Source organism: Papaver somniferum, chromosome 6 (genome assembly GCF_003573695.1).
Source record: "Papaver somniferum cultivar HN1 chromosome 6, ASM357369v1, whole genome shotgun sequence".
Taxonomy (NCBI): domain Eukaryota; kingdom Viridiplantae; phylum Streptophyta; class Magnoliopsida; order Ranunculales; family Papaveraceae; genus Papaver; species Papaver somniferum.
In genome coordinates this window covers 159,921,260-159,938,261 of record NC_039363.1, presented here as the reverse complement: position 1 = coordinate 159,938,261, position 17,002 = coordinate 159,921,260, and the positions used below count along the sequence as shown (strand labels likewise).

Sequence of the window (17,002 nt, the reverse complement as noted above, 5' to 3'; positions counted from 1 at the left end):
TTTAGAAAAAAATAAGAGAATAGGTCAGGCTAACTCTCAGGCTATTTCGGAGTTAAAAACCCAGGTTAGTCAGATAAATGAGTCTTTAAGAGAAATAGGTAAGTTTCCTAGTCAAACTCAACCCAACCCTAGAGGAATTAATGAAATTGGTGAAAGACCATCTGAACATGTAAATGCTATTAAAACCGTTAGGAGTGGTAGAGTGATAGATAACAAGGTTTCCATGCCTGATAGTGAACATGTTGTAGTTCACCCTTCTGAACCAGAAACTGGGGAGAGGGGGGAGTTTTGGAAGAGCAAAATAGTTGCGTTTAATTTTTCTCCTTTTCTCTTCTTTGTAAACACCATTTGAGCAATAAAAATAAATTTTGAGTGTGTTTTCATAATGAGAAGCTAAACCCCATCACTGAGACGACGGAGGAAGTCGAATTTCATACATGGTAAAATTATTTTACTCTCTATATGACTTTTGCACTTATTTTAAATTGATTTATGATTTGAATTAATTAGTTATTATTTTATTCGATGGGTCATGCTTTCTTAAATGTTTGATGTCCCATGCTTACGATTTATAACTAATGTTTTGAGAATCTACCTTGGAAAAAATAAAAGTTAGTATATTTTATTTATTGAGCTATAATTGCCGAAGAATAAATAATTGAACCTTAGGATATGAATTCGGTCAACTCCTAGTCCCAGTAACTCTCTCTTTTATTATTTTCATTAAACCTTTAAATTTAATTTGCACAAGTCTTAGAGTTCGAATCCTTATTTACAACAACGATTAAAAATTTCATCATTTTGGCGCCGCTAGTTTTATTAGTCTTCACAAAACCATGACTTCTAAAAATTTCATCATTTTAGAAGTCATGGTTTTGTGGATACACCTCTGGTAAACCCTCCCGAGACTATATCTCGGTCACTAGGGCCACCTAGTGAGTTAGGATTTTATTTTTATTAGTTTTGCTCGAGGACTAGCAAATAATAGGTTTGGGGGTATTTGATAGACACAATTTTGTGTCTGAATTGTCCTCAGTTTCTCTATTGCTAGTGCTTGATTTTGTACTTATTATGGTGATTTTATGTTTGTGTAGGTGTTTTTATGTTTGTGTAAGTGTTTTTGGAGAAATACACTTGTGTGAAAAAAGTTGCTCAAAAAGTGCTATTTGGACCCCTGGAGGACATTTGCTATACGGACCCCAGATTTGGCTAAGGGGAACCCAAGGTTATGTGTAGCCCAAATTCATCTTTAGCACCCATCTTCTTCTTTTGAATTTCATTTTGGCGGGAAAATGAAGAACAGAAATGTGTAATTTTCGATCAAAGTTTGAAGGAGTTCTGGGTAGAGTAAAGGGCTGAAATTTGTTGGGTAGTTGTGATATGTCCCAACAAAACTATCATGAGTGATTTGATCGACTAAATTTGGCTAGATAACTCGGGAGAAGAAAACAAGGGAGTTTATTCTCGGAAGAGGTTATCACGGGATTTGCGCGAGCAGCAGAGGAGTTTGTACGTGTTTGGAAGACCCTAACAACTATTTGGAGTGTGAAGGAGTTAAATATGGCAATTTGGAAGCTTCAGAACGCGTGTAGAGATCAAAAATCTGAATTATTTTCTAAACTGGCCATGAAGAATAATGGAGAATTATATGAAGTTATTACGTGAGATTTTGCTGTTACTGGGTTATAAATAGGTGCTGGGATATCATAGAAGGTTTACCAAGAGTTTGGGAGATTACAGAGCTGTGAAAGTCGAGTTGCAGAAGAATCACCATTTCTGCTGCTGTGAAGAACACCAAGAACATAAGGCGCGCAACAGCAGTCGTTTCTCAACAGTGGAAACAACACACAGGCGTGGGTCGAGAGCTACAGAATCAGCGACAGTACCGTTCTATCGTTCTTTTTAGTTTGTAACAAATATAACTGTTACAAAACCCGGTTTAATAGTTTTTCTCCATTTCATCTTTGTAAACACCCTTTGAGCAATGAAATCAACTTTTGAGCGTGTTTCCAACATGATAATGAGCTAAATCTCCCACAACCAAGGCAATGAGGAAGCTATTTACACATGAATAATTGGTAACTATTTTGTTTTCTCTAATTTATAATTTATAATTCACTCAATCACTGCTTTTGCAGAGTTTTAAATTGTTTGCATAATTTTCTTAATTAGTTGTGATTCAATCAGATAGGTTATACTTTGTTTAGTCAATTGATAATCTATGCTTAGGGAATACAATTGATATTTGAGAATTTGCCTGATTATTTGTGAATTAAGAAATAAGGGACTTCAAAGATAATTAGAGTTTTAGATTATTTGCCATAATTTATTCATGTGTGATAGTGGAATCAGTGTCTTGGTTATTCCTAATAATCTTGAATTAAGTTTTGTTTGTTTTTAAATTTTATTAAATCTAAAATCTTTTGCTTTCACAAGTCTCAACGAACCTATTACTACTACAACAACTTGAAACCACATCAACCTCTCAAGTTAAAAACAAGGAAAAGAATACCTGGAATCAGGTGATAGAGTGAGAAATAATCCCACTATGATCATTGAGAAAGGAGTTGTACATATCATCTGACAGTTTGATTTTTGTGTTCTTCTCCTTTATTTGGTTGTCTTTCATCACAGAAGAGTAAGACACAGCTTGTTTAACATATCCGTCAGAAGACTTTCTCTGAGGACTAAATCTAGGACCTCTTGAGATTGGTTCAAGAGGATCAGGATAGAGAGGGATCCATTTTCTAGACTTAGATTTACCAGATTCATTCTTATAAACACAGGGAATGTGTTCATTAGTGGCACAAGAATTTATACCATTGGGATGAACTTGTACCTCGTGATGATTTATAGAAAGGGGATCATTTTTATAAGATTTCTGGTTTTTCTGGGGGTACGAGATTCACTGTAGAAGTCGACGGACTATTTACTCTTGATGGTAGAAAGAAGAAAATTATGAAGATTAGAGATTTGTTTCCTCCTGGCAAAACAATGAATAGCATGGTGATTCTTTTTCCCACATAATGTACAGGTTCGTGGAGGAGAAGCAATAACTGGCACCTGTTTTAACCTCATATCTATATGAGAAGATTGTAAGTCATGTAAACCTTTCTTGACACAACCTTCTTCTGGAGGATATCTATTCATGTGCTGTAATTCATGAGAATTAGTTAGTACAGAAGAATTTCTCCGTAAGACAGAGTTTTCCTTTTCCAAGGATCTGCATTGTTCATGGGCTAGAATAAGAGATGCGCCTTGTTTCTCTTTTTCGACACGAAGTCTGTTTAGATCTGATGAATGCGTCTCGATCAAAAGTTTTTCTCTAATTGAGTCTTCCTTGACAATATTCTCAAGGCTACTAATATTTTCACGTTGTAGAGTAGTTTCTTGGGAAGTTTTTCAATATTGTTAGAGAAAGACTCAATGATATATAGAGTTCACGTTCTCGATCAAGAGACTTTTCAAATTCATCAATAAGTTGAGAATGATCATGAAAATCAATGGCCTCAGTAGAATTTTTTGAGATTCTGGTGAGCTCCATTTCAGCTTTGCCATATTGTCAATTGTCTCATTGGAGGGAGAGATGTCAAAAATTGATGAAACAACCTTCCTACCTCGGGATTCGGAAGAATCATCTAAGGAGCAATCCTTTGAGGTATTCCCAAGACATTTGGCATAGTTAAAATCTTTTGGAGATATCTTGGTATGCGTATATGTCAGAGAAGATATTCTGTCCTCAGATTCAGATTTCCACAAACACAGATTTGTAAGGTCTTTAAATGTGTTTTCCTGCTCTGATACCAATTGAAAACGTGGGGGTACAACAACCTCACCAAAAATTTCGCTTAGCAATCTGTATCGAAAAACTCCAATATACTTTCAAGAGAATCAACAAGACTCAATCTTAATAAAGTATATCAAAGAGTTATATCTCCCTTTCTCGATTCAATACTTACTCAAGCAAATAGAAATCTGCGAGTCTAATTGAATACAAGAGAAATCAATTGAACGGTACCAAAGACCAACGTTCAAGTATCAGTCAATGTATCAACAACCAAAGGTTGGATATTCTAATTGATTGATTCAAATGCACAACCTGTGATATTTTAATTATATAAAAAAATATAATGCGGAAAAGAAATAACACAGACAACAGAAGTTTTGTTAACAAAGAAACCAAAAACGCAGAAAAACCCCGGGACCTAGTCCAGATTGAACACACATTGTATTAAGCCGCTACAGACACTAGCCTACTACAAACTAACTTCGGTCTGGACTGTAGTTGAACCCAAATCAATCTCGCACTGATCCAAGGTACATTTATGCTCCTACGTCTCTAATCCCAGCAGGATACAACGCACTTGATTCCCTTAGCTGATCTCACCCACAACTAAGAGTTGCTACGACCCAAAGTCGAAGACTTTAATAAACAAATCTGTATCACACAAAAAAGTCTACGGTAATAGATAAATCTGTACCCCACAGATATACCTACGAGTTTTGTTTCGTCTTTTGATAAATCAAGGTGAACAAGAACCAATTGATAAACCAGACTTATATTCCCGAAGAACAGCTCAGTATTATCAATCACCTCACAATAATCTTAATCGACGCGGCGAAAGAAGATATTGTGGAATCACAAACTATGAGACGAAGATGTTTTTGATTACTTTTATATCTTGCCTATCGTAGATATCAATCTCAAGCCAATCATTACGATTTTACTCAACATGATAGAATCAGCAAGATCATATCACACAACTACAAGAAAGTAGTATCGGTCAGGCTTCACAATCTCAATGAAGTCTTCAAGTCGTTACCCTACAGGGTATCGAAGAAACGTAAGGTTAAAGAATAATCGACTCTAGCTTATACAACTAGTATCACACAAGAGATGTGGGGATTAGGTTTCCCAGTTGCTAGAGTTCTCCTTTATATAGTCTTTCAAATCAGGGTTTACAATCAATGTTAGCTTAGTAACAAAGCATTCAATATTCACCGTTAGATGAAAACCTGATTAGATTCAAGCTAATATTTTTCAACCGTTAGATCGAAAACTTGGCTTGTTACACACAAATGAAATGCACGATTTTAGTTTTGTCTAACCGTACCCAAACATGTACATTCGTTGGTTCAACAGTAGTTAACCAAATGGTTATCCATATGAGCACTTTCATATCAACCATATTCTTCTTCACCATAACTAGTTCAAATGACTCAAATGAACTAGTTAGAGAGTTGTTCAATTGCTTAGATCTTATAATAGTACACAAGACACAATCGAAGAAAAAACGATTTGATTCACTCGAATCGATTCATGAACTTTATAGCCAAGGTTTGCAAATTTGCATTCCTTAGTTTATATAAGTATAAGTTCACGAATAATCGTTTTAAGAAATAACCAACTTAAGTTCGCGGACTGAGTTCGCGGACTTAAGTACGCGGAATAAGTTTGTAAACAATTCACAAACTCCGGCAGATTTTCTCGGAACGAGAACCTCCAACAGTTCATAGACTGGGTTCGCGGATTCTGTTCCGATTTTCCTGATCAATAAAGTATGCATACTTTGGTTCAAGGAATAAGGACTTATACATATATGTGTTACCACAAAATACTTATATCCAACAATGGTTATATGTTCTAAACTCTCATTTCAATCATTGAAACATTCTTAGAGGACGTTATATAGTTGTTATTCATAAACCATTTTTCGTTAAAGCCATTTTCAAGCGATTGAAACTTATCATGACTTTCGTCATTAGGTAAAGATGAACTTGGCCGAAGCGAAAGCTTACCAACACATATTTCGAGAAATAGATAGGCGAGATAAACTCGACTCGAAATAGCAAATGTGTATAATCAAAGTCTATATTGTAAAACGACTTTTGTCTCAAGATAGGAGATAGAGTAGATAGAATTTTGAGTGATAGATAAGTTCAAGTCTCCACATACCTTTTAGTCGATATAGTTCCACCAGTTCCTTGAGTAGTTCTTTGTCTTGTATGATGATCGCCATGGATTTATTGAGATCAACTACACTTTCTATCCTGGTCCGAGACTTAGCTATAATAGACTAGAAATCAAGACTTATAGTTTTGATTACTAGCATTGGCAAACATTCTTGAGATAACAATGCATGCGAGTTCGACCGAGCAGTGCTCTAACAGTATCATTAAGTCAAGGTATATATATGTCTTACCATCAAAACCAAAAATCTACATCAGAGAAATAGATAGGTCAGTAGTCATGTCATAATGGACTTTGATAATAAAAAAGAAAATTGATTCAAAGAAACAGGAAGACCAAACAGTAGAACTCGGTTCACGTGTAATGATGAGTTATTGATTTTCTTAACATGATATTGCTTCTGTCCAACCAAAAGATCACTGCCAAAAATAAATAAATTTATTAGTAGTGGAATAAGTAAACATAAAAACTAATCAGTAGAAATCGTCACAGTAAAGGTTGTTGATTCATATAGCCAATTCTTTCTTGGCTTTAAGCACAATGACCCAACTTTCAACCGAAATTTTTATTTGGAGATTAATCTTCTATGCTTATGTTGTTGGAGCAAACATGCGTGATAACGTCTTGTGAAAGGAGAAGGAGAAAGAAAATAGGGAGAAGAAAAGAGAAAGATTTGTTATTCATGTGTATAGAATACAATGTTTAAGCCTCTATTTATATAGACAGAATACTTGGTGTCCAAGATATGTAAACCCTAAACTTAGACACGAAGGGCATCTTAGTTAATAAACTTGGTTTATAACACCCCCCCTGATGACCACTGTGGCTAAGTCATTAAAAATATACCAGGAAAACTTAAAAGAGAAAAAACTGAAATTGCATAAGCATGTAAAGACTCAAAATAGTGTTGGACATGCAAATGTTGCCTCATTAAAACCTTGACAAGGAAAACCCAGTGGGACAAAACCTCGATGAAGGAAAAAGAGTACAATGCGATAAAGTCTAGTGAATGCACCTTAATTTGATGATGGCGCTCCCCCTTATAAATACTTCAGTCAAATCTTAGCGTGCAAATCTTTGAGTCGAGACTTTCCAATTTTGAAGAACGAATTTCTTGAATGCAGAAGAGGACTGTGCTTTCATGCTGATGTAGGATAGTTGATGAAGTCTTTATTTGTGTTGCACAAGCAGTAATACCTTCGATTAATACTTCTGCGGAGTCTACATTCTTCTCAACACATTGAGAACTTGTGTCATGCATTGCTAGCTTCCCGAGATGATTTGCAGAAGTTGTTGATGTAATTTCTTCATGATAGATCCAAGATGTAGATAAATTACCATAAATGAACAAAACTGAATTTGTGGTCATACCTTATGTGGATCGGAATGACATCCAAATTACTAAGGGCTTGTTATGTTGATTTAACCTAACAAAATGACCTAGTTAATGGTGGGAGTCCACCAAATAACATAGATTATACAACTCCCCCTTGGATGACCACCATGTTGAATAAATTGCCTCATTAAAATCTTTCCAGTAAAACCCAATGGAAAAAAATCTGGACAAAAGAAAAAGAGCACAATATCAAAATTTTGAATTAAACGCCAGGGAGATGTTGCTTCGTTAAACACCTTGTAAGGAAAACCACATGGGAAAAAACTTGAACGAAGGAAAAAGAGTACAACGTTTTTGACGTAACTATTGATGTTAACCCAACTATATGAGTTTTACAGAAGAAAAGCATCAAAACAATAGCTTTAGTTTATCACAAAAATGAGTTTAAGCTAGCATAATTCTAATTGCAAATTTAAGAAAGTAAAAAAATAAAATAAATAGAAATTATGCTGCTAAAGCGTGGATTTTTGTGTTTTTAAGGACTCCTCGAGAGACCTATAAAAGTTGATAGCATCAACTAGTTAATCTGGATTCTTGGTTTTATACCAAATTATAAAAACAGATAAAGGATTGAAAAATTATAATCGAGTCAGGTGGCTGCCTAAATATAATCTGAATCCTACAAGGATTACAAATTTGAATATGTTCCCATCCACATTTCTTGTGTGAATGCAAAATCAGTCATTCAAAGACTATCACGCCAAATGCATTATATATGGAACGAAATATTTATTGAATCAATCCTACGGTCTGGGAAAAAAATGAAACCCTCTATTCGCTTTTACAACGAATAAATTTCTCGTATAACGCATTATAACCACACCAACTTGTAAGTAATAAGCTTGGCAATTTTAAGGTGTTAAGTCTTGGATCCAAAATTGCGTTAATCAAGAAATTAATCCAAATTAGTTAGGATTGTATGACAACCAATCACATATGTCAATATTCCTCTGCAAAGGGGTTAACAACCACCATCTTTATTATTTTAGTAGCTACCATAAATGAATATTCGACAATCATATTAGATTATCACGATCTCACACAACTTCCAGCGTATGCATATTTTGAAAAATTCAAAATTTACTGGTACCAGCGTCCACGGGCATGATAATCTCCTACCAATCAAATGAGGAGATACGAATTTTGAGAATGTGAATCTTATTATGATAGACTCTGTTGGAGCTATCTGTAGCCTATATACAAATGCTACTTGCTTGATATATGTGATTGAATTTGCCTTTTCAAACGACAGAAGCTTATGTAAAAGCTACATGAGATATTTTGCGGCTAGTAGACAACCTTTTTCGATTTGATCAAAAAGGGAGAGAAACGTCTGGTAATGTATAGTCCCCCCTGATTATGGCGGAAATATAATCATCTCGCATACGAAAACAAGTTCGCATAGTATTATCCGATTAAATCGAGGACATACACTCGTAATAACATCTGGATTTTAATAACACCAGTTGGACCGTGGATAATAACTTCAAAATACATAAAAGAAATGTCCAAATAAATGAAATTGTAGTCTACTTGACGTATAAATTTAAAATCAACCATGGATTTGTTGTTTAGAGCAAGAAAAACATAAATTTCCAATGACCTATAGAGCCGACGAGATATTCATTCACCTAAGAATGAAATTATAGACACTTTATTTCATTCAAAGAAATTAATATCAAGATCAATATAGTCACTACAAGGACTAATTAATGATTTAAGCTAACAAAACGGGTGCGCACCCTTTGATCTTTAGTGTCCAATTCCAACTAAAAGTGAAACTATTTTAAATTTGGAGATTTATCATGAGGAAAAAAAATGCTCAATATCCCTTAAGAATGTATCAATTTTCCTTGGTGTTTGCAATTGTTAATATCATAACAACAATACTTTATATATCCCTTTAGGATCGATAGGAAAAAACCAAATCAATTGGATTATATGATTCTTTTTAAGAAAATAAAGAGATCATTTACATTGTTAAGGAATCCATGATTTCCTTGATGGAGAAAACTATGGAGAGAACAAAAAAATATTTGCTAGAATTCCTTAATGCCAATTTTAACATTTGTTTCGCAGAATTGATGGAGAAAACTAATATCGGTTGGTATATACGATACACCAAATTTGCATCGATAAAAAGAAAAAGAAATGTCGACTTGGTCATCGCATAGGGAAAATCCACTTTGTGGTTGATAATGGTTTCTTGTAAAAAAAAACAATTATAAAAGTCACACGATCTTCGTCTAATGGACAGAAGATGCCAAAATTATCTTCGTCTAATGGACAAAAGATGCCAAAATTAATTGGCTGTAGGTTTTTCAACTATGCATGTAATTAATTACCGTAAGGTAATTAAAGTCTGCGATGACACCAACTTTTGGTGATTACAGATTCATGAAAGAGATAAAATTGTAGACCATCTTTTGATGAATTTTTTTAATTTTTTCTATAAAAAATATTAGAGAAGAAAAGAAATCACCCTTGTTTTTTTTCTGGCAACGTCAATCACCCTCGTCCCATTAATCACCAACTTTTGGTGAAAGAGATAGAAACCGCAAACCATCTTTTGATGGATTTTTTTTTTTCCTATGAAAAAGATTAGAGAAGAAAGGAAATCACTTTTTTTTTGGTACATTAATTAAATAACCCTAGTTTTGACCCCTAACAAATATATCCTTACACAACAATAAATATACCCCTATCATTTAAAAACTTTATCCATTAAAAAATAAATTACCTTAATACGCTCGCTTATAATTATTTTTCATTTACAAACCTTATCCATTAATAAATTTCTTTCTCTATTTCTTCACGGCCACTACCACCACCACCACCATTACACCACCACCATCACCACCGCTTACTAACTACAACCACAATTAATATTCCACCACCTCCACGAATATTCCACCACCACCACTGTCGACGTTATCAACGCCGTTGTCGCCACCACCGCTATAGCCGCCACCGCCGCCGCTACCAAAATTTGGTGTCAACAACCAAAGTTGATCCAAAAATTAAAAGTTCAAAAAAAAAAACTTTACTAATACATATTTCAATTTTTTTTTGAGTCAACAAACTAAGTTGATCCCAGTGAATGAAGTCGACAACCAAATTTGATATAAATAACAAAAAATCATTCCAATTCAGTTGTGTCAACAATGGAAGTTGATCCCACTGAATGGGGTCAACAACCAAAGTTGACGCAATAACTGAAAAAAATATTCCAGCATTTTTGTATCAACAATGGAAGTTAATCCCAGTGAATGGAATCAACAATTAAAGTTGGCACAAATAACCGAAAAATATTCTAGTCCAGTTGTGTCAACAATGGAAGTTGATCCCAGTAGATGGAATCAACAACCAAAGTTTGACACAAAACAAATTATGACATATATGAATGAGTGAATTTGGAGTGAGTCGAATATGCATCATCTGACGTAGAGTCAGTCATGCTACCATTGCACCACAATTCATCATTTGAAGAACTCCACACCTATAAAATCCAACAACACCACTACTACCATCAGTCGAACAACAAAACACAAACCAATAAGAAATTAAGCTTTAACAAACATGATTTAAACTACAAACATGCCTATACTAATCCAAAAAAATGTTGTCGACAATAGGAATCAGTAGTTGATCCCATAAAAAATGCTGTCAACAACAACAGTTGATCCCATAAATGGGATCAACAACAGTAGTTGATCCATAAAGAATGGCGTCAACAACAGTAGTTGATCCCATATAAACTGAAGTCCAAAGATCTTTCGACCATGAAAGTTAATACCTAAGAACCAAAACTGTAAAATGGATCTATAATAATATTAGCTCCAATATAAATGAAATGAAGATAATCAACATATCCTAATCAATTTCCAAACAACACATAAAAACAACAACAAAGATGTGGTTATAAGTAATGAAACACATTCCACATGCTTCCAACAAAACTACTATCGAAGAAGCAAAAAAGAAGGATTAGCTCATTACCTTTCTCATTAAACCCACTTGAATAAAGTTATAATTTGATACCACCAAAAACGAGTAACCTCTAAAATATACTCGTAGTGCTGACGTTATATGAACCATTGCCATGATGTATGGTGCAACAAATCCCAACAAATCCAATTGACTCTATCTATGTACGCTTCAAGTACAAATGTATGCTTCCTCAAATAATTTCAATACCTACGAAAACAAAAAGCAATTAGTTAACCTGAAAAAAAAAGAAAAAAATCTAACTGTGCTTGAAAATATACAAACCTTGGGAAACTAAGATCGCTTGCAAGAGGCGGGGAAGCCGGCAACCGGATATGATGTATGAGCCTCATATATGGACATGAAAAGCATATTTGATTAAAAAGAAAACAGTGGGATGACCAAGGTTAATTTTCTAACACGTAAGGTTCTTGTAAGAGTGAAGGTCAAAAAATGAAAAGGGTACTCTCCACTTTGTCTTGCAGACACACTGGCATCTCTTGCAGCTAAAAATATGAAGGATATATATAAAAGGGTACTCTCCACTTTGTCTTCCATACAAACTAACATCAGCACCATCAACGATACTCCATTCAATAAATACGGAATTATATCACCTAATTGTGGAATTACAAAACACTAGCATCAGCATCTTGCTTTATAATAAGTAAAGAACCTACATTTTCTTTCAATTAAATGTAGCATTCAATCTACACACCTGACAAATCCATGTTATTCACATTTCACACCTTACTTGATCTAGACCCACTAATAGTCAAATTGAGACGCAATTCCTTAAAAAAGCACCAAGATAATATGAAAAAGTGTGTTGTTGACTTGACCCCTTGTATTCTTGCCGATGCTTAACAGAATAAAGTAAAAATAGCATTTTTAAACTCAAGAAAAACCATGTAAAATCATATAAAATATGTCAAATATCATTCCTGGTGTAGACTGGAAGTAAATCACCACACCAAACAATATAGAATTGAGCGTAGTGACTAGTAACAGACCAATAAAATGTTGCGACATACCAAACCCAGGAAATCATCACCACCACAATCATTTATGTACCTTTTTTCTTAGGAAGCAGGAAGAATTCACCACTACCACCATCTCCCGACCACGACCACCACCACCGTTTCCTACATAGAGATTGTTAATCAGGTGCAAAAATCTATGTCTAAACATCAAATTAACCAAAACATTTGTCGTGTATACATCTTAAAATTACTTATTTAATTCATTTTCTTTACATTTTGAGATTCAAAGATTATCCATTAATAATCGCCACTAATTAGAATGAAAATAAGAGATAAAACTTATCTTTTAATTCTCTTTTGAATATTGAATCTCCAGATCCAATTGTTGGTGACGATTATCATCATTATTTCGCAATCGATTCTCGATATTAGGCTTTGAAGATTATTTTTTCGTTGAATCATCACCAAATTTAGGTTTTGAATCTGAATCGATTGTTTGGGAGGAAGAAGTGGTGTTGTAGGTGGTGGATTTGGTGGAAATATAAGAGGTAGTGATGGAGATGATGATGAATATGTAGATATGGTGGGCGATGAGGTGGTGCTGGAGGTGATGGTGGTGGAGTTAAGTTTTATCGATTTTTCGTGGAGATGCAGACGGCGATGGTGGCGACGAAGATGGAAGTGGTGGAGACAAACATAATTTTGTTTTGGATGAGTTCACAGATGGATGAAGTAATAGAAGATACGTAAGGGCAAATATGGTACTAATAATTATACAGTGTCTCTCTCTTAGAAAGTGGAGGGTATAATTATAGTGTGCAGGGAGCCTAGTTAGCAATTCGGGATTCGACAAACGTACGGAACGACAAACGTACGAGTATTATACGGTTTTGTAAAATCCAGATTCGGTCCAAAATTCGGTCAACGGGACGTGATTCGTCAGTAATTCGGAACGGCATACGTACGTGTATAATTCGATTTATAAATGTGAGTTCGACTCTGAAAAATCGGTATCTATATATAACAAATAATTTGTATTTATAAGGTCATAGACCAATTTTATGCATATGTGTGAGTTATTTAAAGAAAAAATAAACTTAATATGATGATATTAATAATATATACTACATTAGTCATCCAAGAGGACGTCATATGGTGATTTAGATGCTTGGTTAGTGAGTTTGAGATCTCTCTCACCTTCACCTTCAAATCTCTTCAGTCATTTTTGTTTCATAAAAGTTACAACACGTCTAATATTGGGTCGTGTATGCTCGGGAGGCAGTAAAGCCCAAAAAATGGGGTCTTTGAAAACGTAAAAGCTAAAGAATTTATGGCAAACTAAGCGGACGTATCATTCGGGATACGTAAAATTCGTGAACGATTCGCGAATAATCCGGAAATGCCACATAATACGCGATTTGGATTCGGAGTTGCAAACGTTCGCAAATAAGACGGTAAAATTCGTGATACGTAAAAATTCGTGTATGATTCGCGAATCATTCGCGAACTTACTAACTAGGGCAGGGAGACCCATGGATAGCAAGGGTATTTATTCGATTCCCACTTTTTTTTTCCTGTCAAAGTCAATCACCCACGTCCCATTAATATAGAAAGAAAAATATTATCCATCATTAATTTTTATTATCATACAGAGAACCTTCCGTGAGTTATAACCCCAAAGATGTCACATCCATGCACAAAAACTCCACCAAAACAAAATGTTCACAAAAATCCCATTTAACATAAACTGTCTACATTATCCTTCTATTATTTAAATCACCCCAACAAAAACAAAAATCAACCCAACCTTTAAATTTTATTATATTATCACCACAAACAACAACCCACCACCAGCAACACCATCACCGCCCGTCGTCGCCGCCGCCACCGACCACCTTCGCCGGCTCTACCGACCACCACCGCGCCACTACCAGAAAAATGATGAAACCAAAAATTGGTTTCACCAAAATAAGATGAAACCAAATCACCACAACCACCACTATCATTACCTCCTTAACTAAGACTACTTTCAACAAAAAACAATCCACAATAAGATGAAACCTACCACCACCGTCAACTGCACCACCCCCATCGCTGCCACAACCACCAACACCACAACCACCACTACCATTACCCCCTCAACTACAACCAGTTTCAACAAAAAATAATCCACCTGTATCCCACCATCAAAAATTGGCTTCACAGATATTAATATTCAACAAAATGAAAAAAATACGATGAAACCTAATTAGGTTTCATCAACTTCAGCCAATTCATTACACTTTTAACAATGCATACATACACCTCTTTAATTGTAACCCATACCAGTCCTTTATGCAACACCTGAATCTCAACTACAACTCTCATTGCATTAGCACCACCCGTACTCAGTTAATCCATTCTTTATCACTTCCATAACTTCAGTTAAGGCCACCACTACCAACAAAACTTCTTCATCAATACCTGGAGTACCAGTACCAGACCCTGCTATACACATTCTCCTAATTCATACACACATATAATCAAAACCACCATTGTACATACAATCGAAACCACATATTGTCATTTCACCAACATAACTTCAATGATGAAACCAAACATGCCGTCTTCCAAGTCAGACCGAATAAACTAGACAAAAATCAGGTGAAACCAAAATTTGGTTTCATCATAAACTTAATTTTCATCATTAAAATCTTTGGTTTCATGACAGAAAATAGGCAAGTTTATGATGAAACCAAATTTGGTTTCATCATTAGTTTAATGTTTTCACCAACCAAAACTGTCAGAATTTGATGAAACCAATTTTGGTTTCATCATAAATCTGTCATTTCCCAATACAATATTGATTTCGACTTTGAAGATGTATCATCATTTGCTGGTGATGAAAATATCATAAGGTGGTGGTGGTGATTGTAGAGGATTGAACGAGGAGGCGGAGGTGATGTTGGGAGCGGATCTGCAGGTACTGCTGTTGATTGTAGATGAGGTGTTGTTGGTGGCCGATTTGAAGGTATTGGTGGTGGTTTTAGATGATAAAAGGAGGAGGTAGAAGTAGTGTTGGTGGCGGATCTGATGTACTGGTGGGAAAAACAAAAATAAGAGGAGGCGGTGTTGTTGATGGAAATCTGTAGACGGAGAAGAAGAAGGTGATGATGGTGTTAATGGAGGAGAAGGAGGTGATGATGGTGTTAATGGAGGAGACGGAGGTTCTGTTGGTGGCGGATCTGGACACATTGGTTGGTTTGATGGTGGCGGAGCTACTGTTGGTGATAGATCTGAATAGAAATAGAAGAAAAAGAGACGAAGGTTTCGTGGAGGAGACGAAGGTGTTGCTGCTGGTGGTGACGGAGGTATTGTTGTTGGTGGTGACGGAGGTGTTGCGATGGTGTTCATGGAGAGATATTTGTTGTTGCTGGTGTTAATGGTGGTGGGGATATGAAGACCGCATAAATAGAAAAAAGAAAGGAGATAAGAAGAAGAAGACAAGGTAAAAAGGTATGTTTGGCTTTTTTTAAAGTAATAAAAACTAAATTTGCACATTATTATTTGACTTGGAGTTTTTGTGTCACTTTTTAATAAAATGATTTTCATTTATTAAAAATAATATGGCTGGATTTTTTGTACCACATGTTTGGTCACCTTGGTTTTATTTGACTAGTTTTGTATAGAGAAAATAATAAGATAATCAAATATCTCGGAATATCAAACGTATACATCCATTCATGGAACATATCATTATGTCTAGGGCCGTCACTGGCTATAGCTAGCTAGGCAATTGCCTGGGCCACCAAAATTTTGGGGCCCAAATTGCATATGCCGTTAGTATAGGGTATGTTTGAAACCCTTGAAAAAAATATTTGTGTGAAACAGTGACCACGAAATCAAAAGAAATTGAGCTTTGGGTCGTCGGTTAACTGACATGGACATACGAGTTTGGGATGTTTGAAACTGAGTTTTGTATCTTTTTATTCTTGAAGTGATCAAATATCAATTCCGATCATGGATCCTAGAAAAACAAAATACAAGAGTGGTGTTTCTAAGTGAAAAACGAAAGTAAGAGTCGAAAAACGTAATAGTTCTCTGCGAGGAGCAACGAATAAATATTTAGTTTCAAATGATGACTACCATGAAGAAACAATGAATGGCAATGGCAAACAGTGGGAAAATTTGGTTAATGAGATGGAAATAAAAGGTGATCTTTTGGACAATGATGAAAATGCATTTAGGCAAAACGATGAACTAAGAGGGCCAAAATTATCACCACCAAATACAAATGAGACCGGGGAAGATGAAGATAAAATGAGGCGAGAGTTGTCACCATATAATACAAATGAGATTGGGAAAGATGAAGTTGAACATGGAGAATATTGACTAGTGAATATCTATGATCCGGGAAATTGGGACAACAATATTAACCAAAGTTTAAGAGATATTTTGGTAAAGAAAGCTCCAATAAGAAAAACAGATAAGAATTTTCGGTTTCCTTTTAACAAATATGATACATGCTTCAATCATGATCACTATATAGGGAAGATGGAGGATGATGAAAGTCGGGATAGGAAATGGCAACAATTTTTTTTTATTTTGCTTATATAGGCCCCTGTTTCAGTAAGTTCGTCCAGAACCTCTGAAAACTTTGCCACGACCCTGATTAAGTCAAGGTAT

The 17,002-nt window shown here is 35.2% G+C and overlaps 1 long non-coding RNA gene across 3 annotated transcripts; it reads right to left on the bottom strand.

Moving 5' to 3' along the window:
- Window positions 1–10,091: 10,091 nt before the first annotated feature.
- LOC113289912 lies at window positions 10,092–13,064 on the bottom strand. 3 transcript variants are annotated; one of them, XR_003331247.1, is made up of 5 exons: window positions 12,429–13,064; window positions 12,073–12,216; window positions 11,640–11,971; window positions 11,367–11,564; window positions 10,092–10,866 (listed from the first exon to the last, which is right to left on the bottom strand). It is a non-coding gene; the product is annotated as an uncharacterized LOC113289912 (long non-coding RNA). The 3 variants fall into 3 exon arrangements; XR_003331246.1 differs by having other exon boundaries at window positions 12,073–13,059; XR_003331245.1 differs by lacking the exon at window positions 12,073–12,216 and having other exon boundaries at window positions 12,429–13,059.
- Window positions 13,065–17,002: the final 3,938 nt, after the last annotated feature.